Below are 18,068 nucleotides of genomic sequence, written 5' to 3'. Positions count from 1 at the left end.
AAGCCAGAAGTGGTTCTGTGGCTCAAGTGGAAGAGCTCTAGCCTTGAGAAAGTCCAAAGACAGTACTTAGATCCTGCCTTTAAGCCAGGGTTAAAAAAGAAAAGAAAGTGCTTGGACAAGGCAGACTGGAGTAATTCCTGTTGAAAGGACTACATAGAAAGAGAGCTTGGGGCACTAAGAGACATTTTTCTCCTGGCCTTCAGTGGCTGCCACATTCATCCTCACCACTTGGCTGGGACTGTGCTGCTGGGTACAATGTTGTCCCCAGGTGCAGGCTTCTGTCCCCTTGTTCACATAGGGGGACACATTCTGGCTAACTCCCTCCTCTGGCTTCAGACTGCTGAGACATGCTCTGGCTAAACTGTTGAAGAATGGTTGTGGTTAAAAAAAAAGTGATGGGAATGTGCAATGGAGCCCACAACATCTTATTGTTGAGGAGAGGAAATTTGAGTGATACAAACGTGAGGTTTGCTAAACCTATTTTCCCTATTTGTTCACTTTGAAGGAGTTCTCTAAAACGAAATGCTGATTTATCCCAGATTGGAGCCAGATTCAAAGTTCAAGTGTAGCAAATCCATCTGCCCAGCCTCAGACTCTAAGATTACAACCTGTGTCCAAAAGCGTTTTGAAAGTTCAAATGTTAAAACTCTATAGACGCTTCCTAGGCAATATGTGATAAGGAGCTTACTTACATTCTAAATGTCATTAGACTTCTTAAACATATAGTAATGTAAAAGGGACACGATTGCCCAATCCTGGGCTAAACAGGAAGTGTTCAGCATCCATCCTCTAGCTGTAACACCAGGAAGAACTCTTCCTGGAAACATTTATCTGAACCATAGGCAACAGTTGCCCAAAGGCAGAATGGGTGCACAGAATTAGGTCTGCAAGATAAGCAGGCAGAGTGCATAAGATTCCACGGAGAAGCAAACTAAAACAGAACTCCATTGTCTGCCAGGACAGCCCACTTTGGCAGAGAATGAACTATTTGCAACATTGCTTTCATAAAGTCAGGTTTTTCATTAAAATGCTCTCCAAAGTCTCAGGGGGAAGCTGAAGCCTCAGGGAAATGTTTTTAAAAAGCTTTGTAGGCTTCCTAAGCAATATGTGAAACTTATATTCTCCATGTAATAACAGTGCTTAAGCATAGAGAAGTATAAAAGGGACATCAGGGACCAATCTCGAACTAAAAGAGAAATTTTCAGAAGCTAGTATTCAAAGGAAACGGAATGGTTTGCAACATTGTTTCCATAGTGTCAGGTTTTTCATTAACTGGGTAAGGGAATGGACCCTGAGATGTGATGTGCTTTGCCATGGTGGGGTGGATCCAGGGAGGGGCACCCAGAAGTGGCCTGCAATGTGGCGGCAGGAAGTTGAGTTTTTCCTCTGTAGTTGTGAGATTACAAGCTCAATCTTCTACCTAGGCAAGGGCATTTACCTTCCCAGGTCCTTCAAATCATTGGAATTGGGGGAAGCCCATGAACTGTGTCCATGCAACTCCCCACTCCAAGTAGAGAAGCCGGGCCCTTTACTGAACCCCACTGAGGAACCTGTCTCTGCCCTCTTGCCTCTGGGGCCTTAGGCGGGAAGTCCATGACCCTCTTATTTCCACTGAATCACAGAAAAAGCCAGAAGTGGGGCTGTGGTTCAAGGGTAGAATGCCAGCTTTGAGCAAAAGGAGCTCATAGAAAGTGCCCAGGCCCTGAGTTCAGCTATCAGGATTGGTAAGACATAAAACAAAATATAAATGAATAAATACAATACATTCATTAACAAAGCCAGTACCTCCATGTGTTTCTGTAACTATGAGTGTATTTGTACTGGTGAAGCTCCTGAGTAGCTAGGATGAAAGGCACCAAGCTAGGAAATTCCTTTCAATAGAATTATTTCATGTCTCATGTCCCATTCCTTGAGCCCAATACTAGGCAAAGCACCTAGGCCCTGAGTTCAAGGCTCAGGTTCCACCAAAAAAAAAAAAAGAAACTCTCTCTCTCTCTCTCTCTCTCTTATATATATATATGTATCTGTTGTCCATAAGGGAAACCCAAAATACTTCCTTTCATACATAGTATAAATATAAATTCACATATATAAAAACATCTAAATACGAAGATATAAAGAACAGAGCAGCATTTATTGCTGAACTTTGGGCCTTGGGTCATTCATACTTGGGAAATTCCAACACTTGTACACAATGTAAAAAAAAAAGTTGCAGGTGTTTAGCCTAGTGGTAGAGTGCTCGCCAAGAATGCACCAAGCCCTGGGCTGAATTATTTGGTACAGCATACACAGAAAAAGACAGAAGTGGTGCTATGGAGCAAGTGCTAAAGCAGTTGCCTTCAGAAAACTCAAGGACAGTGCCCCCGCCCCCCACACAAAGAACCCTAGCTACTGAGGATACTGATATCCAGAGGATCCTGCTCTCACCTTGTGGAGGCTCCACTTCCCATTTCTGCCTGGTTGATTTGAGGTAAAATGATCAGTGAGGCTTTTCTGCCAGGCCTGGTTTTGAATGCCAATCCTCAGATCTCAGCCTCCTGAGTAAACAGGATGACAGACCTCAGCCACAGATGCCTAGACTGCAGCACTGTGATCTCCACTTAACAATAGGAAAAGGGACCCATATACCTAGGTCCAGGAACTCAGAATCAGTTCTTAGGTTCTGATTTCATGGATAATGGCACACGCGCACACACGTGCACACACACGCACACACACACACACACACACACACACACACACACACACGAAAACCAAAACCAAAACATACCATCTACATGAGAAAACCCCAAACATTTCAGAACATTAATTATGTAAGTGCAGGTACATAAATGTAGAGAAAGGCCAGTGCTCTGGATGAAAGCTGCCTTGGGTCATGCACACTTGGGAGTTTCCACCACTTGTACATAATAAAATACAAAGCAGGAGTGGAAGCCATGTTCCTCCCACTCTGGCCTGTCTTCCTGGATACCTAGGACATTGAGATCTAGAGGATCATGGCTGAAATCCAGCCCAGCCTGCAAAGTACAAGATCCCTGCCTCTTTTACTTGTTTCTTTGCTGGTTGTGGGTCTTGAGCTCAGGGTCAGAGCACTGACCCGGGACTGTTTTCCAATTACAGCCAGGCCTCCACTTCCAGGGTCTGAATAATTAATTAATAAGATCAAAGTGTCAGGGGACCTGACTAGCTGCCCTTATTGTGCCCAGAAACTTGAAGCCCCCCCCCCCCCATAGCCAGAGACCAAAGATCAATGCAAATTGCAATGAGTTGTTTATTGATGAGCTGGAGCACGGGTCTCTGCGCACTGATAGTCGAGTGCAGACCAGAGGCCCCTAGCACAAGATTACAGCCCCTTTTATACATTTTTTTTTTGGTAGGGGGAAGGCCCCAGCAAGTAATAGTAACAAATCAATACGCCACGCGGGAAATTTATACTATAATTCCATTAAATGATTGGTGCAGTACAAAGCAGGAAAGAGGTTGTGGCTAATCACTGGTCAGTCTAGCTGGCTGTCATTTTAGGAGGATGGTTTTATGCCAGATATGAGTCTAGGGGGATCTCCATGGTGACGGGCTTGTGATTGGTTGACATCTGCCCTAGTTTGCTGGCCCTTGCAAGTCCGACCTTGTAGGTAGCAGATGGCTGCTATCTCTAGCTCCCGGTTTGAATGTGTATACTCCTTACTACAGTGTAGCTCAGTCTGGGAACCAAGGACAAATGGGTGGTTGTAGATTAGCCACAAGGACAGCAGTTTCATTTCTCAGGATTTTAGCAAGCAGATATACAGAAGCAGAAAGGCAAGTTAAGGAAACACAAGTATAACCATCCAAATGAATACAAGTATGAAAATACAAATGGCTAACATAGGTTTATAGAAAATATATACATATTTTCTATGCTCCTCACCCTAGCTACTTATGGCTGCTGAGATCCAGAGGATCATGATTCAAAGATTCAAATCCAGGAGGCAAAGTACTATGTCTGTGTCCCTTTTTATTTTTTGCCAATCCTGATGCTTGAGATGAGGGCATGGGCACTGAACTTGTGCTTTCTCAAGGCAAGTACTTGAGCCACAGCACACTTCTGGTTTTTCTGTGTATGTGGTTCCAAGGAATCAAACCCAGGGCCTTGTGCATGCTAGTTGAGCAATCTACCACTAGGCTACACTCCTGGCCCTGTATCTGTTTTTGTTTTAGCTTGTTTACTTTTCTACCTGTTGTTGGGATTGACCTCAGAGCCTGTGCACCGACCCTGGGCTTTTGGTAGAAGTCCAGCACTAACCACGTGAAGGCATATCCACTTCGGGTCTGTGCATGATTATTTGGAATTAAAAATGTCATAGTTTCTTGTCTGCCTTCCTTGGTTTTGAACCAAGACCCTCAGATCCCAGCTGAGTAGGTAGGATGACAGGCTTCAGCCATAGGCCGCTAGGCCGGGAAACACTGATCTCTATTTATGATAGGAAAGCTGCAAGTATGTCCACAGCTCCATATTCTCCAGCCCAAGAGTTCAGACTTAGGTGCTGAGTTCAAGACTCAGTTGCCACTGAAAAAATAACCTACATATGTTATATATTATATGAAATAAAATTATACATGTATATATTTGATGAAAGTGACAAGGGCCCTTTTTCTGCTCTAGTTTTTCAGGACAATAAGATTGAGAGAACTGAAGTTCAAATGCAGGCCAGGCAGCACAGTCCATGCCCCTTTTATTTGGTATTTCTGCCTGTTGTGGGCTTGAACTCAGGGCCTTGGCACAGACCCTGGGCTACATTCCAGAAGTCCAGAGAAAACCAGTTTGAGCCACAGTTCCATTTCTGGCACCTAAATGATTCATTTGAGATAAATGTATCAGGGGCCCTTTCCTGCCCTAGCTGAACAGATGCAGAGATGCAGAGGATCAGAGTTCAAATCCAGCCTGGCCTGCAAAGTTGGAGGTCTGAGCGCATTATTTCTTCTTTCTTTCTTTCTTTCTTTCTTTCTTTCTTTCTTTCTTTCTTTCATTTCTGGTGGGTTGTGTGGTTTGAACTCAGGGCCTTGATGCTGACACAGGGCTACTTTCCAAAGTCCATTGCAAGCCATTTTGATCCAGCTCCACTTCTGGTATCTGAATGATTAATTTTATTTTAGTTAAAGCCAGAAGTGGCACTGTGGCTCAAGTGGTAGAGTGCTATCCTTGATCCAAAAGGAGCTCAAGGACAATGCTCAGGTCCTGAGTTAAGTCCCAGGATTGGACCCCCTCAAAAAAATTATTGCCAGACCTGGGGCTTGAACTCATAGTCTCATGCTTGGTTCACAGCTGGCACTCTACCACTCAAACCACACCTCCTGCCCAGCTATTTTGCTCATTAGTTGATAATGGATTTTTAAAGACTTTTCTAAAAGCCCACTTTTGTCTTTGAACCTCTATCTTCCAGATGTCAGCCTCCAGAGTAGCTAAAATTATAAGAGTGAACCACAGTCACCAACTGCCATTCTTTCCATTGAGAAGAGCATGACATAGGAAAGAGTGGGAAAAATTCTCTAGGAAACTCAAGAGATTACCATGTTACTGCCAAAGCCACGGTTAGCTTTATTTATTCCCATAAATGGAATCTTTACTGCTATACCGAGTTAGGATGTATGTTCATACCACTCTGCACATACCTATCCTGTCTCAGGTAGGTGAAAGAACAGCTGCACCCTTGATCAAGATCATCATCATCAAATCTTTACATGGAAACCCAAATGTCTATGTTCTCTTTCTTGTACTAGGAATTTCAATTTAACATGGAATTACATTCTGTAAGTGCTCATTCATTGCTTCTGCCTTAGTTTCACTCTCCCAAATATCAATGTCAAAAATATTTGATGTTAAAAAACATAGAGCGGGGGCTGGGAGTTTGGCCTAGTGGTAGAGTGCTTGCCTAGCATGCACGAAGACCCGAGTTCGATTCCTCGGCACCACATACATAGAAAAAAAAAAAGCTGGAAGTGGTGCTGAGGCTCAAGGGTAGAGCTCTAGCCTTGAGAGAAGTGCAAGGACAGTGCTTAGGCCCTGAGTTCAAGCCCCACAACAAGCACCAAAAAAGTAAAAAAAAAAAAAAAAGAGAAAAGATAGAGAATGTGCATTTCCAGTTAGATGGAAGAAATCAGTTTCCATGTACTGTGATGCCCTGGGATGTGTACAGCATTTCTGCTTTTCTATGGCTTGGCCTGAGCTTGGGAAAATGAAGAGGAGACCAGACTCCTGACTTCCTCCCCTCTCTCCTCTCTCCACAGGGAGGTCAGCCAAGTGGGGGTCAGCCGCACGGGGCATTTCGTACTCACACACCCGGTCTCACCAAAGGGTCCTGGGCAGAGCCCAGTCCTGCCAAGACATGCCCACGCCCTCCCCCAATTCTGTCTGTCTCCAGGGGGGTCCCCGGTGGACTGGGGCGGCACTCACTCCGCCACCGGCAGAGGCCAAGTGGTAGCAGTCTGACCAGTCAGCTAGCAGGAAACAAGCCAGCCAGCCCATCGCTGGCCCAGGAAAGCAGGGAAGTGGCCGGCAGCAGAAAAAAATACTTCAAAAGCTGCCTTTTCCTGCCCAAGGATCAGGCCAAGCACACGAGAGGCTGTGTTTGTCAAGACAGAGTGCAGCGTGAGCCATTTCCCCGCGCGTGTGCGTGTGTGCAGTGTGTGTCTGCGGGGGAAGATGCCGGGTGGGTGGGGGTGGGGGTGGGGTGAAGGCAAGCCACTCAGCTAGTCAGCTCCTCCCCAGAAACGAAGCTGGACTATGCTTTGTCTTGTAAATGTTGTCATGGCAACGGCCTGACATTCTTGTTAGTCGTCACCCTGGGGGATGGGGGTGGGGCCTGGGGAAGAGAAACCACCAAAGGGAAATTAAAAAAAAAAAGAAAGAAAAATCAAATACTACAGAGAACCAAACAAACAAGAAGACAAACAGCTAGCAGGCCCGGAATTCCACGACCGCTACCTTCAGGAAAATCGTTTCAAGGAAGTAGGATCGATGAGACCGGGAGTTTGGCCTAGTGGGAGAGGGCTTGCTTAGCAAACGGGAAGACCCGGCTTCCATTCCTCAGTGAAGTCAGAAACGAATGCTGCAGCTGTTGCTGCTGTGGTTGACGACGTGGTAGAGCTCTGGCCTGGAGAAAGCCCAGGCCCTGAGTTTCAGTTCGGGAGGCACGGGAAAGTACCGCTAGGCATTCACAGACAAGACAGCCCGGGTGCACACCTTCCAAATGCAGGGCTCCAGTGAAGGCAATCCCACCAGGAAGGAGGCAGTCTCAGAGGCCTGGTTGGAGGGTAGGCCTCAGCCTAAAAATGACCTGATACTGTGTTTTTCATGTTTCCCCTTTGGGGCCCTCTGTATGTGTGTGTCTCTCTGTCTCTGTCTCTGTCTCTCTCTCTCTCTCTCTCTCTCTCCCTTTCTCCCTCTCTCTCCCTCCCTCCCCCCTTTTCTTTTTCTGTACTTTGAACCAGAGAGTTATTGAGCATCTAAATTTCTGTATTTTACTTACATCTGGTGACTTGGTGGAGACAGAAGAAAACCAGTTTTCTTAGGAAACATGGATAAGGGGAGGGAGGAAAAGGAGGTAGGTTTCTTTCCTTTCTCTGTCTTTTTTTTTGGCCAGTCCTGGGGCTTGTACTCAGGGCCTGAGCACTGTCTTTGGGCTTCTTTCTCAAGGCTAGAGCTCTGCCACTTGAGCCAGAGCACCACACTTCTGGATCCCCCCCCCCCCGCCCCTATGGAGGTGGTACCAGGGAAACCTTGCAGCAGCAGCAGCAGCAGCAGCAGCAGCAGCAGCAGCAGCAGACTGTCTGACTCCAGCACAGCCAATGTACCCGAGCTTGCCCTCCTGTAAACATGCCACCATGGGGGCCCAGACAGAAAGCCCACCCACACCCCGCCCGACCTTCCCTTGTGGACGTTTTCTTGGTTTTGTTTTGGGTTGGGGAGGGGTTTCTTCAACTTTTTCATTCACCCCTGCCTGCCTCCTTTCTCAGGCCTCACAAACTCCACTCCTGAACCCTGTTCCACACAGTCTCCAAGCCTGCGAGAAGGCTGTGTCCCCTGCTGCTGCTGCTCTATCTATCCCAGTAAACAGCGGAAGATCATCCGAGTCCGGCCTGTTTCCTTCTTTCTTCCCCAGTTTTTCCTAACACTGACTGAGTGTTTCAGGTAGGCTAGGCAGGCACTGTCCCATGAAACCGCATTCCCGGCCCCACCATGATTGTTTTTGGTGCACGTGCAAGTCACAAGACCATCCCCACCCACCAACCAAAAAAAAAAAAAAAAAGTAAGTCAATACGCATCTCCAGTGGCTTCCTGTTAGTAGAGAAGAAAGACCAACTTGCCAGGCATGGTGGCCACTCAGGAGGCTGAGGTCTGTCTGAGGACCAAGGTTCAGAGCCAGCCTGGGTACCACGGGACGACCCGACCCGAGAGACACTTATCTCCCCCAAATACACTCTAGGAAACGGGAAGTGGGGCTTGGCTCCAGGGTAGGGTGGCAGCCTTCAGGTGAAGAGCGCCTGGGCCTAGTTCGAGCCCCAGGACCCACCCCCCAAAAAAGGAAGAAAAATAGAAAAAGAGGAAGGGGAGGAAGCCATTTGGGGGAAGGAACAATGATTCCGGGCAAGGTAACATCAACATGCCATCTTTGCTTCAAAGAGAGACCACAGAATGCATTCCTTCCACAGGGATGCTTTCCTCAGCCTCAAGGATTCACATGTTGTCTGTGTGACAGTATGCATGCCTTCCTGGTGGTGGTGGTGTGTGGGGGGGGCCAGGGAAACCTGGGTGCCTGCCTTCCTTTGATCAAAAATAAGGCTCTGTTTCATGGCAGGCTTCATCCTTACACCCTTCCCTGGGAAGAAATGCCCCCCAAACATCCAGAACTCAGTAACTGACTGGGTCACCTGAATGTGACTAGTCGATCTATCCAGCCTGATACTTGTGGATGCCTGCCTGCCTGCCTTCCTGCCTGCCTGCCGGCCGGCCGGCCCATGTGTCTTTACCCACCCCACCCCCACCAACTCTTGTTCACTCCTGCTTTTGTTTCTGTACTCCAGAAAGAACTGTATTTTAGGGCCAGCGGGTCTGCCAGTCTCCCTGCCTGCCTGGAAACCACGGTCCATTGCAGTGGCTCAACCAGGTGCTGGGGAGTCTGACATCTGTGGGTAGAGATTCAAGTCCAGCTTAAGCTCAAAACTTTCTCTCTCTCTCTCTCTCTCTCTCTCTCTCTCTCTCTCTCTCTCTCTTTCTTTTTTCTCTCTCCTTCCTTCCTTTCTTCCTCCCTCCCTCCCTCCATCCCTCCCTCTCTTTCTTCCTTCCTTCCTTCTTTCCTTCCTTCCTTCCTTCCTTCCTTCCTTCCTTCCTTCCTTCCAAGTTCTGGCCTGGACCCTCTGGCCTTGATCTCTCTGGGGGCTAGGGAGTGCCTGCACCACTTCTGGCTTTTCTGTGTATGCAGTCCAGAGAACCTAGGGCTTCATGCATGCATGTTACCCAAGTATTCTATCACTGGGTCACACTCCTGGCCCCCTTTTGAGATTCTTCATCGTGATTCATCACTAAAAATGCCACAAGTGGACCCTGGCCCCTTCCCTTCCCTTCCCTTCCCTTCCCTTCCCTTCCCTTCCCTTCCCTTCCCGCCCCGCCCCTCCCTGGGCCATTCAACATGACCTAGGCCAGCAGCGCGTGTCCACCATCTAGTGTTAACTTTCGGAAACTACCAGGGCTGTGAATCCCCATGGCGTGTCTGTCCTTCTGTTCGGTCCAGTCAGTAGGACTTGGGGTGGGTGGAGGGTGCAGAGAGTAGGTGAGATGGACATTGATAATCAGTATGTGCAGGGACATACACACACACACACACACACACACACACACACACACACACACCAAACAGCTCCCGAAATCCGGCCACTTATGCTCTTCTATCCCAGTCAGGCCAGGCTGGGCTGGGCCTAATGTAGACTAGCTCTTTACAGAAACCAGGGAGGGTGTGGTGGTGGTGTGCAGAAGGGAGGGAGAGAGAGAGAGAGAGAGAGAGAGAGAGAGAGAGAGAGAGAGAGAGAGAGAGAGCGTGCACAGGAGAGCCCTTCTGCAGTTTTCTGTCAAAGCAGGCATCTGCACGAATGGATGGATGGATGGATGGATGGATGGAGGGAGGGATGGAGGAGCAGCAGAGAAAAAAGGCAGGCAGGGTCTGATTCAAGAACTCCTGACCTGCCGGGAACCGTCCAATGGCTCAGGGCTGCAGACAGAGGAGGGAGCAAGGTCCTTCCTGCCTGCCGGGCATGCCAACCCTCCCTCTGAGAGGCAGAGAGCTTGGTGTCTGTCTCCTCTCCCCCTCCCCCCACCCTCCCTAGAACCTTGGCAGTTCAGGGAATGAAGAATGACTTGATCGGCAAGGAAATGAATAGATGGTGATGGTTGTTCTTCGTGCAATATGTGATTTCTTTCTTTCTTTTTTTTCTTGCCAGTCCTGTGCTTGAGCTCAGGGCCTGAGCACTGTCCTTGGACTTTCTCAGGGCTAGAGCTCTACCACTTGAGCCTCAGCACCACTTCCGGCTTTTTTCTATGCATGTGGTACCGAGGAATCGAACCCGGGTCTTCATGCATGCTAGGCAAGCACTTTAACCACTAGGCCAAACTCCCGGCCCCAATATGTGATTTCTTTTCTCTTCTCCCCCACCCCGTTCATCTGATGCAGTTGGTGACTGTATCTGACTCTGTCACCTGGTCTATTGTAGATACGTTTTTGTTTATTTGAAATACAGAAGGGGAGGGGGGAAGTCATAAGTGGGAGGAGGGAAATGGGGACAAAATTGTGAGAAGGGGTATCGGGGTGTGTGTGTGTGTGTGTGTGTGTGTGGTCATGTAGCCTATTCCTGAGGAATGTCACTGTCACCCTTCTACACATGACACCCCATCAATGAAGAAAGCAGAAGCAGAAGCAGCAGCAGCAGCTACAGAAGCAGAAGCTTGGACTGCTGTGTCACTCAGTCCTTCTCCAGGACTAGCAAGGTGGGCTGGCCAGCCGCCGGTGTCTCCCTGGTCAGTCACATCCTCAAGTCCCCTCCCTGGTGCTTGGACACTCCCAGAAACTGGCGAGCGAGTTCAGGGGCCAACCCAACCAATCCCACCACCCCACCCCATCGTCCATCTGTCCATCTGCCTGCCCCACACCCCAACCCCAAAGAACCTTCTCTCTCTGGCCAGCCCTGGCCTCAGGCATCAGAAATGAATGCAACCCCCTTTCATCTTGGGAGTGGAATACAAACACAAGCCAAAGACAATGTGATTCAAGCAAACGGGTCCTTTTATTTTATTTCTAGGGGAGGGCTGTGAGGTTGCAGTGGGGGCAGGGGGAGGGAGCTGGGGAGGAGGAGGGGCAGGGGCAGGGGCAGGAGCAGGAGCAGGAGCAGGAGCAGGAGCAGGAGCCAGAGGCCCAGGGGTGTTCAGGGGCCTGGACAGGAGGTTTGCTTCTTCCCCCAAATCTCGCCTTGCATCCTGGCTCAGCAAAACCTCCACACACACCAAAGGTGCACTGGATCGGATTCCTGGCTGGCTGCCTTCTGCTCAGTACTGAGTGGTTTAGGCATCTCTCCCTGGTCCTGTGGTCTATCCAGCGGTCCCTGGTGGGGTGTGGAAGATAAAGAGATGTTACAAGGAGGAGCAGCTTTTTCTCATCATGGCTTTTTTTAAAAAAAATCTTTCCATTTCCCATCAAACTACCCACCTGACAGAGCTTGAACATTCTAGCCACCCACATGTACAAGCATCTACTACTTGAAATGGACCCCCTCAAAGGAAAAGGTTTGGGGACTTGATGCAGGATGGGTGGAGGGCTGCAGGACAACCCACACAGGCCCAAAGGAATGGCCTGTCGCTGACATGGACGCCCTACCAATCCCATTTGGATACATGGGCACTCCCACTTGCAGCCCAGCCATAGCTGATCAGTCTGAGTGCTTCCCTCCTCTAAATCCTGGTGTTAAGAGGATCCACTTGCCTGGAGACAGATGCCATATTGTAGAGGAGAATTTTGAGTCTTGGTCCTCAGATTTCTTGCAGCCTCCTGAATGACTGGGGCTACAGACTTGAGCTAAAAGTGTTAGGCCAAAGGGAAAACATGACAAAATGTCTTTGATTTGAATGGGTGCCGGGGCCAACCGGCAGCAAACCAGGGTTCGCAGATTGGGATTCCTGAAATAGGGGGCAAGGACTAGGAAAAAATAGAAGAGAGACAAACAGATGGGGTTCAGGAGGGCTACAGCCCAAATCAGGAGCCACAGCTTAAGAAGCCTGTAGCCCAAGACTGTAGCCCAGTTTATTTCCAGTTCTCAATCTTAAATACACTTCTTTGAACTAGGGAACTGCCAGGGGCTACATTCGTACAAACAGTATCAAGTCTGAAAGTTGAATGAGAAGCTATCAAGTCCCAAACAGGTTAAATGAGAAGCTATTGACACAGCCCAAAATCACGATAAGAGCTTACTTCCTTGTGTACTCAATTGTGCGGGTCCAAGGTCACTGACCCCACAGTCACGGTCACTGACCCCACAGTCAGTCCCCAACAAATGGGGAAGCTGTTCTCTATATATCCACACCAACTGCAGTTGCAGCTCTACTCAGAATTTACTGAGAGTTCAATCACTAATGTAAAATGCAAGAGCACAAGCTTAAGTATCAGAGTACTGATGACTCCACGCAGGCAGAAACCAGTGCAGCGAACTTATGATGCCAGGAAAATCACGGAGCTCCACATACACAGATCCCTGTGCTGTGTTCTTTCCCTCCCTCATGTCCATCACCCACCCTTCAATGTGCAATGCTACAACGGTCAAAGGGTGCCATCTAGTGTTTGTTTTTTGGAAACTACCGTGGTTATAAATTCAAGTTTCCAATATGGACATAAAGGAACCACAGGCTTTGAGTCAGTGCACACAAGGAGGTGAAGGAAGGTGGAGTAGAAATTGATATAAAAATTATCAATGGAGGTTCGGGAGTTTGGCTTAGTGGTAGAGTGCTTGCCTAGCATGCACGAAGACCCAGGTTCAAGTCCTCGGTACCACATACATAGAAAAAAGCTGGAAGTGGTGCTGAGGCTCAAGTGGTAGAGCTTTAGCCTTGAGAAAGTCCAAGGACAGGGCTCAAGCCCAGGACTGGCAAAAAAAAAGAAAGAAAAGGAAAAGCAGTCAGTACAGCAATGTTTACACAAGACAAGTAAAGCTATGGCAGGTGGCTCACAACTGTAATCCTTGCTGATCTGGAGGCTGATATCTCATGAGGTTCAAAGCCAGCTTCAGCAGGAAAGTCCTTCTAAGACTCTTATTTTGAGTTCAGTCCTCAATACAAGGAACCCAGAAAATGAAAAAAAGAAAGGAGGACCGGAGACAGAAAGGGAGGGAGAGATTCTTCAGGGAAGGAGGAAATTTACTACCCTCAGAAGTAGAAGCAGAGATAGAATATTCGTTTTGGTTTTGGATTTTAATAAAATCTCCCTTTTAAGAATAGAGATGGACAAGAGAGGAGCTGAAAGGTGAGGAAATAAGAGAAGTCCCTCTCACATTGTCTCTGCTTGCCAAAACAGCAAGTTATAGGAGCAAATTACTAATATCCTTGTAACTCATGTTTGAAATGCACAGAGACCAAAAAACATTAAACAAAATACTTGGAACTTGACAAAAAAAAAACCCAAAATTGTAACCAGGTGCAGTGCTTCATGCCTGTAATCCTTACCTACGCACGAAGCTGAGATCTAAGGATCGTGGTTCAAAGCCAGCCAGGGTACTAAAGTTCATGAGACTCTTTATCTCCCATTAACCTCTAGAAAACCAGAAGTGGTGCTGTGGCTCAAGGGGTAGAGCAGCAGCTTTGAGCTGAAGAGCTCAGGGACAATGCCCAGACCCAGGGGTAGGGTGGAAGCCTGGAGCTGAAGAGCTTGGGGACAGCAGCCAGGCCCAGATTTCAAGCTCCAAGACCACGAACAACAAAAAAGTATGTTTTAGAAACATGTAACTAAGGGACAGACACCTGTCCATGTCCTGTGTTCACAGGATCCTCAAACCTCCCAGACAACCTCAGCAAGAAGGATCATAATGAAATCTCTGGGGCCGTATGTGCCAACTTTGCTTCCTTAAGAATAAACTCTTGGCCTCTACCAAGGCAGAGGTCACCTTCCTCTTCCATCACAGAACCCTAGTCAAGGAATGATGCTGTCTTTATTGTGTTGGAAGGCACTACAGTGTATCTGTTCTTGGATTCTCCAAAAAAATGCAGGGTGTTTGGGGGTAGGGGTCAACTTTGTCTTGGTGAAGAAAAGAGGCCCTCAAGTGCCTTCTCTGTGTCTAGGTCAAGTCCTTCCTCCCTCTCAAGGGCCACCTGCGTGAGCACACTGACAAGGCTGTGGTGCCATCTCCAACATGACTTTTCCAGTTTCTGCCCCTCCCCCACCCTTCCATACCTGGGCCAACTCCTGTGCTACTGTCTCCAAGGCACTCAACATTTATTCCAAGGCCTGAAAACATTTGGACCATACTATAATTTCTTATAAAACACTAACAGTTTATTTTAAAGCCTGAAAACATAGGGATTATACTATACTTTCATATAAAACAACAATATCTAACTTTTTGAAAATGTACACATTGACTGCCCCCTAAGTATCCTGTGATTATTTAGTATTAGAGCTTTGTGTACAAAATCATTTAATTTCAAAAAAAATTGATGTCAAAACAAATTTTCTTGCAACTGTATTTATCTTATATCTACTGTACCATTCAAATTCTTTATCATCTTACATGATTTCTTCAAAATCTGTGATCAAGGGTATATATTCAAAAGCATTTTGTATAAATAGAAACAGTGCTTCTGGCAGCCTAAATTAAAAAATGAAATAAAAACTTTACTAATCAGAATTAATTTCATTACTATGTAGGGAAGGTAATCACCAACGTTTTTGTGCAAACTATGCTAGCCTTTTTTTTTTTTTGCCAGTCCTGGGCTTGAGCTCAGGGCCTGAGCACTGTCCTTGAACTTTCTCAAGGCTAGTGCTCTACCACTGGGCGTTTGGCCTAGTGCTAAAGTGCTTGCCTAGCATGCATTGAGACCCGGGTTTGATTCCTAGGTCCCACATACATAGAAAAAAGCCAGAAGTGGTGCTGAGGCTCAAGTGGTAGGTAGAGTGCAAGCCTTGAGAAAGTCCCAAGGACAGTGATCAGGCCCTGAGCTTAAGCCTGGGACTGGCAAGAAAAAAAAAAATCTCTATATACAATCACTATGCTAGCCTTTTAAGCTTTAGGAGCATTAACAGCTTAAGAAATGACATAGAGTATGCTGTGATTTTCAAAATCAATGAGTACTTCAAATGCAAAGTGATAATAAAATCGTAAATGATACAATACTACCATGAGACAATAATTAGTGGCACATTATTCAGACAAAGCAAGCAAGTGTTGCTTCTTACACTTTACATCCTTGCTTTCACGTTGCCAGGGACACTTTAGGAGGACTTAGAGTAACATTCCAATTGTTTTCAGGGTTTGGGTGTAGCTCACTCCCGGAGAGTCTCCATAATGGTCAGAAGGCCTGGAGTTCTTTTCCCAGCACTGAAAAGAAGAAGACACCTGTTTCTAGATGAGTGTCCATATATGTACAGATTTGCAGCCGTCTTTGTGAGGGTACAGAAGGGTTAGTTCATTCACAGTCAAGTGAAAGCACAGCGCACGCACCCAGGCAGCCGTGCTGAGACTCCATATGCTTCGTGCACATTGGTGGGCACATCTGTGATTCCAGCTATGCCTTTCAGGAGACTATCCCACAACACATCCATTTGTCAGGGCGGACAGTGGCGACCTCATCTACTCCACGTCCAGCCCTGGCCGTCTGCGGATGGCACGCGCGTGGTGAGAAGATCGGGTGGCTTCACGGGTGCATGGACGCCGCCACAGCGCTGGGATCTGCTCTGCAACAAGGCATCCCGCGAACGGAGGGGACTGACGGGGCTCCACGTCGTGTCGGCCGCGAGCTGACTGCACAGTGAGTGGAAACACGACCGCGGGGGAGCGTGGGGCCGGGCCGGGACACGGCCCCTCCGTCACCCCGGGCTACGGAGCTGCGCTGGGCGCGCTGGGCCCGGGCTCCCGGCTGAGGACGGGCGCCAGAGACGGCCTGGGGCTCCCGGCGGGGGCCCAGGAGGCGCGGGCGGGGCTCCGGGCCTGGAGGAGGACCGCAGGCTCGGGTGTGGAGCCATCTTTACCCGCAGCAGAGAACCCCGGCGAGGGTAGAGGAGCAGCTTTCCCAGCTGCAGACCGAGGGCCGGCACCCACCCGCCACGGAGCCGGGCCACCCAGCTCCACCCCCGCAGCTCCTCCTCGGGAAGAACGGCCCCGAGTGCCGCCCCCTGCGCATGCTCAGAGCGCAACAGCCCGGGTCTGCCCTGCGCATGTTCAGAGCGGACGTCCCGGGTCTGCCCTGCTCATGCTCAGAGCGCCGACGTCCCGGGTCTACCCTGCGCCTGCTCCGAACGCCGACGTCCCGGGTCCGGAGCGCCCGCTGGAGTCCGGGTCCGAGCGGCTGCTGTGGAGCTGCGCACCCGTCGGTGTCGAGGGAGCTCCGCTGGGGGCTCCGCCGGCCAGGACCTCAGGGAGGAGCGTCCGGGTCCCTGGGGGTCCCGGGAACCCTGGTTCGGCTCTCTGAACCACACCTCGGATCAGGACGGCGGCAGGTTCAGGATCTCCAGCCCCCAGCTCCCCGGGCTGGAATAGAAATGGCCGCCGGGACCGCGCAGTGCACACGGCGGCCACCAGAGGGCGCGCCGGCCCCGCGCACCTCCTCTCCCCGACCCACGGCGTGGAGCCCAGGTTGAGACCACGTCCTCAGGGTGACTGACAAGCGCACAGACCGCGTGGTTCTGCCCGACTCTGTCCTCATTCCACCTGCACTTCACTTGCACACTCACATCGGCTATTATGACTGCCTCTGCCCACCCTCCCTCTCTGCATCGCTCCACCCCACTTCCCTTGGCACCCCGGCCACCTTGTCATGCTTGTCAGCTGTTCCCAGGAGCTGCTCAGCTGGAACCGTCTCCTGAATATACTGCATGGTCGTTCATGCTTCCTCAAGGCTCCTGTTTTCCATGGACACAGCTGTGGTTCCTGGAGACACATGGCCAGGTGTGCTGGCAGGGCCAGGGCTTCTCTCTGATTGCTACACAAAAAAGGTTAAATGAGAAGTGATTGACACAGCGCAAACTCATGATAAGAGCTACTTCCTTGTGTACACAATTGTGGGGGTCCAAGGTCACTGACCCCACAGTCCCCAACATCACCTGAGGAATATATGGTCACCTTGGTGAAGCATGACTGACCTACACACTCAAATATAAGCTGTCTCTGGCAAATCTGAAATCCTAATGGTAAAATAATTCCTTCATGAGATGTGGAGATGAAGGATTTGGTATGTTTTTCTATCATTGTTATGCATGTTAAATACAGAAGCAATGATGTTTTCAACTTGCAAAATCCATGAGTCATAGACTCCAATAAAACCTTACTTGGGAATTGTTTTGATTTTTTTTTTTTGCCAGTCCTGGGCTTGAGCTCAGGGCCTGAGCACTGTCCTTGGACTTTCTCAAGGCTAGAGCTCTACCACTTGAGCCTCAGCACCTCTTCCAGCTTTTTTCTATGTATGTGGTACCGAGGAATTGAACCCAGGTCTTCATGCATGCTAGGCAAGCACTTTAACCACTAGGCCAAACTCTAAACCCTGTTTTGATTTTTTTAAATGTATTTACTTATTGAGATAAGGTCATTTTATCCTAGATTGGAGTCCAAGCTGGTCTTGAACTTGTACATCACACTGGCCTGGTCTCCCTAATATTAGGATTACAGGGGACCTTTTAAATTTTTTTTCTTTTTGCCATTTATAGGGCTCAAACTCTGGTCTTGAGTGCTGTTCCTGAGATCCTTTTTGTTCAAGATGAATGTTCTTCCATCTGAAGTACAACATCACTTCCAGATTTTCCACTGATTACTTGGGAATAAAGAGTCTCAAGAACTAGGCTGGGAGCGTAGCC

The 18,068-nt window shown here is 48.7% G+C and overlaps 1 long non-coding RNA gene across 1 annotated transcript; it reads right to left on the bottom strand.

Moving 5' to 3' along the window:
* Positions 1 to 11,312: 11,312 nt before the first annotated feature.
* LOC150040103 (uncharacterized) lies at positions 11,313 to 16,364 on the bottom strand. The gene is made up of 3 exons (XR_016534074.1): positions 15,459 to 16,364; positions 12,003 to 12,095; positions 11,313 to 11,625 (listed from the first exon to the last, which is right to left on the bottom strand). It is a non-coding gene; the product is annotated as an uncharacterized LOC150040103 (long non-coding RNA).
* Positions 16,365 to 18,068: the final 1,704 nt, after the last annotated feature.

The sequence above is a fragment of the Megascapheus bottae genome, unplaced genomic scaffold, assembly GCF_031878675.1.
Source record: "Megascapheus bottae isolate mThoBot1 unplaced genomic scaffold, mThoBot2.hap1 HAP1_SCAFFOLD_48, whole genome shotgun sequence".
Lineage (NCBI taxonomy): Eukaryota > Metazoa > Chordata > Mammalia > Rodentia > Geomyidae > Megascapheus > Megascapheus bottae.
Note: the sequence above shows the minus strand (reverse complement) of the source record. Positions and strands in the feature narration are given on the sequence as shown.